General features: G+C 39.6%; 1 pseudogene; it reads right to left on the minus strand.

Moving 5' to 3' along the window:
• Window positions 1-3,063: 3,063 nt before the first annotated feature.
• On the minus strand, window positions 3,064-3,989 carry LOC112863741 (olfactory receptor 6C2-like; annotated as a pseudogene).
• Window positions 3,990-8,603: the final 4,614 nt, after the last annotated feature.

Below are 8,603 nucleotides of genomic sequence, written 5' to 3' on the forward strand. Positions count from 1 at the left end.
CTCTGCAAGGTGCCTATCTATCCTTTGGGCAGGGGACACGGGGTGCATTGGGGTTCCCCTGGAGCTGCCTGGGTCTCAGATGAGGACTTTCAGTTTCTCCTCAGTGGGAGTCTTGGCTTGGGGTCAGAGTTGGGGAGTGGGGCATCCTCCCCCGGCCCCGGGCCTGCCCTTCTTTGGCAGCACAAAGAGGCAAGTGTCTTGTAAGAGATGGAGAAGCTGTTGGCCATGACATTGAGGTCAGAGATGAGCTGGAGGAGGAGCTTATTCCCTGTGGAGGAGATGGGACCTGAGGCTGTGTCACAACAGAGATTTGCCTCTTGGCCTCATTGCTGGCTGCTCCGTTGAACATGCTGACGGAGCTGTAGCAGAGTAGGTGTCAGACTCCAGAAGCCAGACTTCCCCGACGTCAGCGAGATCACCTCGTTTGCAGTGACTCATCACAGGTGTAATTTTACATTTTTGGTTTGAGTGCAAATAGTTCTGGGTCTGCTTTTGTTACCCACCAGAGCGAGCTCAGTGCCTGGGATATACCAATTGGTCAATAAATCTTTGCTGGCTACATGCTGGAGGAGCCAAAGGCAGCCCATTGCTGGGGGTCGGTATCTGGTTTGGAGGCATGATGATGTCCCATTGTGACAATTTCTGCCTTTGAAGTTTGATGTTGACAGAATTTATATTTGATATGATTGTTGATATGCTTGGGATTAAATATCATTTACTATTTGTTTCTTGTTAGTAGTTTTTCTTTGTTTCTTTTTTCTAATTTTGTGCTTTCTTTGAGATTAATGCCCTTTGATTCCATTTGTCAACCTATTTGTTATAAACATGTGTTATGTTATTTTTGGATTTATTTTTTTTAGTTATTTAAAAATGTTTTATTATTTTTGAGAGAGAGCATGAATGGGAGTGGGGAAGGGGCAGAGAGATAGGGGAACAGAAGATCCCAAGTGGGCTCTGTACTGACAGCAGCAAGCCCAGTCCAGGCTCGAACTCACAAACTGTGAGATCATGACCTGAGCCGAAGTCCTATGCTCAATCAGCTGAGCCACCCAGGCATCCCTGGTTTCTTTATAGTATACATATTAAACCTATCACAATCTACCTTCATTTAAAGATATATCACTTCATATAATTATATACATACAATATATACACAAGTCATACAAGTGTGACTTCTATGTTTACTCTTCTGCCTTTATGCTACTGCCCTCATACATTCACTTTTACATATGAACTCCACAAAATAGTGGAGAAATTGCAAGTCTTGTGACTTTTTGGTAGGAATGTAAAATGGTGCAACCATTGTGGAAAACATTATAGAGATGCTTCAAAAAATTAAACATGGAATTACCATAGGATCCAACAATTCTACTTCTCAGTATATACCTAAAAAAATTGAAAGCAGCAGATTAAACCAATATTTGTACACCAATACTCATAACAGTGTTATTCGCTATAATCAAAAGATAGAAGCACCAAAATGTCTACTGACAAATGAATGGATAAAGAAAATGTAGTATATACATGCAAGGAAATGTTATTCAGCATTAAAAAGTAATATAATTCTGACACATGCTACAACATGGATGAAATTAAAGACATTATGCTAAGTGAAATAAGCTGGACACAAAGGTAAATTATTGTATAATTCCACTTAAATGAACTACCTAGTATAGTCAAATTGGTGGAGACAGAAAGTAGAACAGTGGTTGCCAGAGGCTGGATATAGGGGTGATGTGGTGTTATTGTTTAATGGGTGCAGTTTGGAAAGATGAAAAACTTCTGGAGAAAAATGTTGCTACCAATGATATTAGAGAAATCACTGTGTTCTTTTCTAGGATTTTTATGGTTTCAGTTCTCACACTTAGGTCTTTAATCCATTCTGAGTTTATATTTGTGTATGGTTTTAGAAAGTGGTCCAGTTTTATTCTTTTACAGGTAGCTGTTCAGTTTTCCCAGCACCATTTGTTGAAGAGACTGTCTTTTCTTTATTCTTACCTCTTTTGTTATAGATTAATTTACTTAAGGTGTGAGTTTATTTCTGGACTCTCTATTGTGTTCTGTTGATCTCTGTATGTTAACTAACTGGAATTTAATAAAAACTTAAAAAAAACCAATGAAAATGAGTAGCACTCTTTGTTACCTAATAGAATTTTATTATCATTTGGGGTGAATGTTGGTGGTAGGAATAGCAGGGAAGGTAGGAGATGAGATACCATACAAGATCTTGCCATCTAGCTTAGACATGAGTCAAGCACCCATTAAATGTTGATGTGTAGAAATATCCATAATACTTTGCAGTCTTCCTATAAGTAGATGGGTTTTGTCACCCCTTGAATGTTGGCTGCCATTATGGCTTGCTTTTACCAAGTGGCTGCTATCATGGAATGTTTTAGTGGAAAATGAGGAATATAAGAACTGTAACTTTGGTTGTTTTTTTTTTGAAGTATCTGGAGACCTTGCAGAAAGAAAAGTGATTATCTCAGGATTTTAAATTTCCATCTCAAGGTATGAAAAAGGAGTTAGGAAACTATGACTTCCCTAAAAAAAAAAAAACCAAAAACCTGTATCTCCTGTAACTACAGGATTGAAACTTTTGGAAACGCAACCAAGTCTAATCTTGTGGATGAGTTAATTTTGATGCAAATTGAATTCACAATCTCCAGGGGTTACTAGAGGGCACAGGTTAGTAGATTTTACTGAAGCCCCAGAGAAGCAGACACTTATTATCCTGTTCAAGGGTTTGATCTCTTCTTGTCTGAAAAACATGTAATGACCTCTTTTGAGGTCATTTAAACTTGTTCAAGACTCACCCCACTTTATCTCATTGCTTGGTGTCCAACAACACACTCAAGTTCAAACAGACTCCAGGGTATTGTAAACACACTATGACCTAGAAAAAGGTAATATATACACCAAAAAAAATTTGGAGACAGTAAATTTGTATCAACAAAAACCTGTGGAATATCTATGGGACTAGATCACAAATGTTTTGGAATCAGGATAAAGTGAGAAGTGACATTAGATATCTATTTTTTTAATTTAAAAAATCTTTTTAGTTTTCTAATCCTTTGAAAGAAATGCCATCTTTTTAATTGAGTATTTGAAGGCTTGTTTGACTTGCTTATTCCATAGTGTGTAAATGAAAGAGTTTATCAATGGGATAACTGAGGTTTTGAGCAATGACACCACCTTATTAATGGCAACTCCTTCCTTTGCTGGTCTGATATAGATGAAGATGCAGCTTCCATAGGCAGATGGAGACTACGATCATGTGGGAAGAACAAGTGAAGAAAGGCTTTTTTCTTTGCTGAGCTGAAGGGAGTCTTAAAATAGTCTTGATGATGTATGTGTAGGACATAATTACCCAGAATAATGTGACTGAGGGTCAGCACAGCCATGATTAAAATAAGTTGCTCTACAAATTGGCGTCTGAGCATACAATCTTCAGAAGAGGAGATGCATCACAGCCAAAATGGTCAATGAGATTAGAGTTACTGAAATCTAGCTGGACTCCCAGGCTAAGCGGTGGGAGTATGACAACCCAATCAGCCAACAGCAAAGGACAAACATGGTGCATACTCTTTCACTCATGATGGTACTGTAGTGCAGGGGTTTGCAGATGGCCACATAGTGATCATAGCACATGCAGTTAGAAGAAAAAATTCTGTTGCTCCGATGAGGATGACAAAAAAGAATTGGATGGCACAAGCATTATAGGTAACACTTTTGTCCCCAGTTGTCAGGCTGTACAGGAATCGAGGAACACAGACAGTTGTAAATATTATTTCTAAGATGGAAAAATTCCAAAGGAAAAAGTACATGGGTGTTTTGAGGTGAGAGTCAACCAGAGTGAGGAGAATAATGATTAGATTTCCAGCAACAGTGAAAATGTAGGTGAAAAACAGAAATACTGAAAGAAAAACCTGTAGTAGTGGGTTATCTGTCAATCCTAGTAGAATGAATGTTATTGCAGAATGATTTTTCATCACTGTCTTCAGATATATAATGAGTCTGTATTAATAAATCACAAACCTTGAATCTGAGGAATAGAACATAAAAATAATATTTCAATAGCTATATAGTGAAAAGTAGCCCAGCAGGCCAGTAGAAGCACATTTTGACACTTTTATTTGATTGTCAGTAATCTGATGTTAGAAGTGATTGCATTGTGCTCATTTCCCTGGACTCTGCTTTACCTTGGGCTTCAGAATGTGGTTTATAGAATAGATCCCTCTGGAGTTTCATTTCCACTCCAGTTACAGGAGTGGAAAGTTTTTTTTTTTTTTTTAATGTTTATTTATTTTTGAGAGAGAGAGAGAGAGACAGAGCGTGAGTGAGGGAGGGGCAGAGAGAGAGGGAGACACAGAATCCAAAGCAGGCTCCAGGCTCTGAGCTGTGAGCACAGAACCCAATGTAAGGCTTGAACTCATGAACTGTGAGATCATGACCTGAGCTGAAGTTGAATGCTTAACAGACTGAGCCACTCAGGTGCCCCCAGGACCAATTTTAAAGTAGATAGAAAATACCACAAGGATTTCACAGTTCTCTGGGATTAGGGCAGCTTCGGGGATTAAGGCAGTATCCCCAATCCTCAGTGTAGACCAGGAGATCCATGAATGTTAATAAATAGAAAAAATATGTATAAAATTTTTATTTCACCATTTGTCAGGACAGCATATCAGCAAATCATTTTCATATCCTATCATAATATAATACTATCAGTGGCTTGGTTGTATTATTTTCCATGCTTTGCAACACTTGTTCCCTTCAAGTAATTCCTTAATCTCCCCAGCATCCTAGAAAAGCCTTTACTGTGTGGGTGAACTGGGAGAATTACATGAAATTTCTTGAGTCCCACACTACTACAGTATTTCTTCTTTGCTTTCCTTTTATAATAGGCTGAAATATTTGAGTTTTTGGCTCTCCAATATATCAGTTTTATTGGCCTCTGTTTTGTTTCCTTTTCTGAATTCCCATTTAAACATCCATCTGTTGTCTAGAATCCCACCCTTCCCAAGCCCTCCCAGAACACTGACAAGTAGGATGTTCTGATATCCTTCCTAGAAAACAGAATTCTGTCCTTAGGTTTCCATGATCCGTATTGGAGTTCTGTAGTTTAACGCATAGATATTTCAGTTTCCAAATGCCTTCTAAGGCTACTTGCCATCTCTATTAATAACGTAACATCTAGATCCTCCTAGGTGGGCAGACATAGGGGAATACCATTTGGGTAAGGAGTGCCTTCTTTGCCGTGATTCCATTCTCTGAAGACTCACTTTGCCTTTGGTAATGTCACTAATCTTGCTGCCCTTATCAAAGCTCCTCAGCACTCTGGCCCAAAGATAGGCTCAGCCTGTGCTTATTTCCCCAAAGAACAGTTATTATCAGGCGTTAATACTTAACACAAATTAAATATGACATGGAGAATACATGAACCTGGTTATTAGGTATGGATATTCTTAAAAGCTGAAAAATCACAATCCATTCTTATGAGTTTCCCTACAAGACTATCTCCCTGTGTTGCTTCTTCTGAGGATCCTGTCAAAGAAACCATTGTCACCATCCTCCATGAAGCTGTTGAGTATTTTTTCATTTCTCACATTTCCTACCTATTCATGTACCCTTCCCAGCAATTGTAGCAATACTGTTCTTCTAAGAAGTACCAGAGTTGGAATTTGAACCAGAAACTGGATTAAAGTTTAAGTGTTTTCAGGAAATCTGTAATTTTAGGATTTGGGGCAATTGCTTATCCTTAATTCTAATAATCACAAATTCATTAAAATGTTAGCTTTTCAAATGTTTCCTAACCACAAACAGTATGTCTGGAGCATCTGTATTTCTTCAGTGAATGACTAGAATGAGGGGCACCTAGGTGGCTCAGTTAGTTAAGTGGCCGACTTCAGCTCATGGTTCCTGAGTTCAAGCCCCGCATCAGGCTCTCTGCTGTCAGCAGGGAGCCTGCTTCAGAACTTCTGTCCCCTTCTGTCTCTGCCCCTCCCTTGCTCATGCTCTCTCTCTCTCAAAAATAAATCAACATTAACAAATAAATGACTAGAATGAAATCTGTTCATGAGGCAGCAATTATTTTGTAATATGAATATTTTTTAATGTTGCTTTAAGATATTCCCTATAAAATACTTTAAGTGTTTTTTCCCTTCCATGCGTAGGGAAGTCATCATTTCTTTTCTATTGAGGAGAGTTGCTGCAGTGTGATAGGGGTTACAGATGCCATCATAGGAAAAGGCTGATGACCTAGGCTTATGGGATAAAGGGTTTGCCTGAGTGTCAGCAGATGAATCTCATGCAGAGATTGCTTTCCTAAACCAAGACATGAAGGTTTCTTAAGAGCCACATCATTTCACTTAGTGCCACTAATGTTCTTCTCTTCATTTTCTTCTACCTGCATCACCCAGTGCATTCATGTTGGCCAATACACTGACCCCAGTTAATATCACTAGATTATACACTATTATATATCATAACATGTGTCATCAATTCGGTGGAAATGGCTGAAATGAGATTTGTAAATAACTTCACATCATTGGATGATTACTTTAAGAGGAAAAGATCAGGATGAAGAAATTAAATACTGAAGTTTTAAACCATGATTGTTTCATTTCCTGACGTCAGGGATAATTTTAAATTATGGAGATTGTTATTATTTTTCTCTTTAAAGATAATAACGTTACTTGTTTGAATCCTCCATATTAAAATGAGTAGATATTCATTTACTATATTCATCTACAACCAATAAAAAAGTGTAATAAAGAAAGGAAAATCTCCTATAATGACAACACCCACAGTCCATCATTATTATCTTGTATTTATCTACAACCTGTTTGTACATATAATTGTGTTTTGAAGTTACTTATATTTTATAAAAATAATATTATATTGAGAATATCATTTCGTTCTTTCCTCTCTCAACCTCACATTATCCATTCAGTTATTTTCAAAGCACTTATGATGTATTTTCCTCATGTGATTAAATATTCTTCAAATACAATTTTACTTGCTTGTCCTGTCCCATCATATAAGGAAGTAAATCATAAAATTAGTAGTTCTAATATTGAACATTAAGATTGCTTCCATCTGTTGTCTAATGGTTTAGTGGACATTCTGTATATAAATCTTTTTCTCCTCATCAGGTTAATTTCACATTTAAGAACTGGTGGATACAGAGGAAGATGGCGGTGTAGGTGGACACTGGGCTCACTGCGTCCTGCTGACCACTTAGATTCCACCCATATCTGCCTAAATAACCCAGAAAACTGCCAGAAGACTAGCAGAGCAGACTCTCCAGAACCAAGCATAGACGACAGGCCCAGGGAAGAGGGTAGCAAGGGCAGAGAGGTGGTGCACACTACACGGACTGGTGGGAGGGAGCCCAGGCTGTGGAGGGGCAGCCCTCCTGGCAAGGCGGAATCCCTGAGTCTGTCTTGCAAAAGCAGAGGGGCCGTACTGCATGAGTTCTGACAGCCAGTGGGACTTAACATCTGGAATGTTATAAGTCAACAGCTCTGCTCAGAGAGTGGGAGGGTGAGAGGACACTGGGAGGGACAGTTGTTGAGCCCCAGAGGACAGAGCTCAGCTTGGTGGGGAACAAAGGCACTCACCAGCGCCATATCCCTAGCACATCCCCCAGCCAAAATCCCAAAGGGAACCAGTTCCCATTAGGGAACTTGCTTGCACTGTGCAAACACCCAATGCTGTGCTTCTGTGGATCCATCCCTCCAATGGGTCTGCCTCCCTCCCAGTGCCACAGGCCCCCTCTTGAAGCAGACCACTAAAGGCAAAGCAAGCTGAATCTGCCCCTCCCGCCCCCTGCACCTTGCAAATTCACCCTGGCTAATTTGTCAGATCCCAATGAACCAGCACCACAAGCCTGGCAGTGTGCAGGTAGCCCAGACAGGGGCCACGCCACTCCACAGTGAGTCCTGCCCCTGGAGAGGGGAAGATAACGTACACACCAGTCTGAGTGTGGCCCCAGTGGTGGGCTGGGGGCAGACATCGGATCTGACTGCGGCCCCGCCCACCAATGCAAGTTACTCCAGACAGCACAGAGGAAGAGCCCTGTAGTTCTGCACCACCTCAGGGACTATCCAAAATGATGACACAGAAGTATTCTCCTCAAAAGGAACTCCAAGAAGCAGCGACAGCTAATGAACTGATCAAAAACGATTTAAGCAATGTAACAGAAAATGAATTTAAAATAATAGTCATAAAATTAATTGCTGGGCTTGATAAAAGTATAGAGGATAGCAGAGAATCTATTACTACAGAGATCAAGGGACTAAGAAACAGTCATGAGGAGCTAAAAAATGCTATAAATGAGCTGCAAAATAAAATGGAGTTGACCACAGCTTGGATTAAAGTGGCAGAGGAGAGAATAAGTGATTAGAAGATAAAATTATGGAAAAAGAGGAAGCTGAGAAAAAGAGAGATAAAAAAATCCAGGAGTATGAGGGGAAAATTAGAGAACTAAGTGATGCACTAAAGAGAAATAATCTATGCATAATTGGTATTCCAGAGGAGGAAGAGACAGGGAAAGGTGCTGAAGGTGTACTTGAAGAAATCATAGCTGAGAACTTCCCTGATCT

This window comes from Puma concolor, chromosome B4, assembly GCF_028749965.1.
Source record: "Puma concolor isolate L17-30 chromosome B4, mPumCon1.1.hap2, whole genome shotgun sequence".
NCBI lineage: Eukaryota > Metazoa > Chordata > Mammalia > Carnivora > Felidae > Puma > Puma concolor.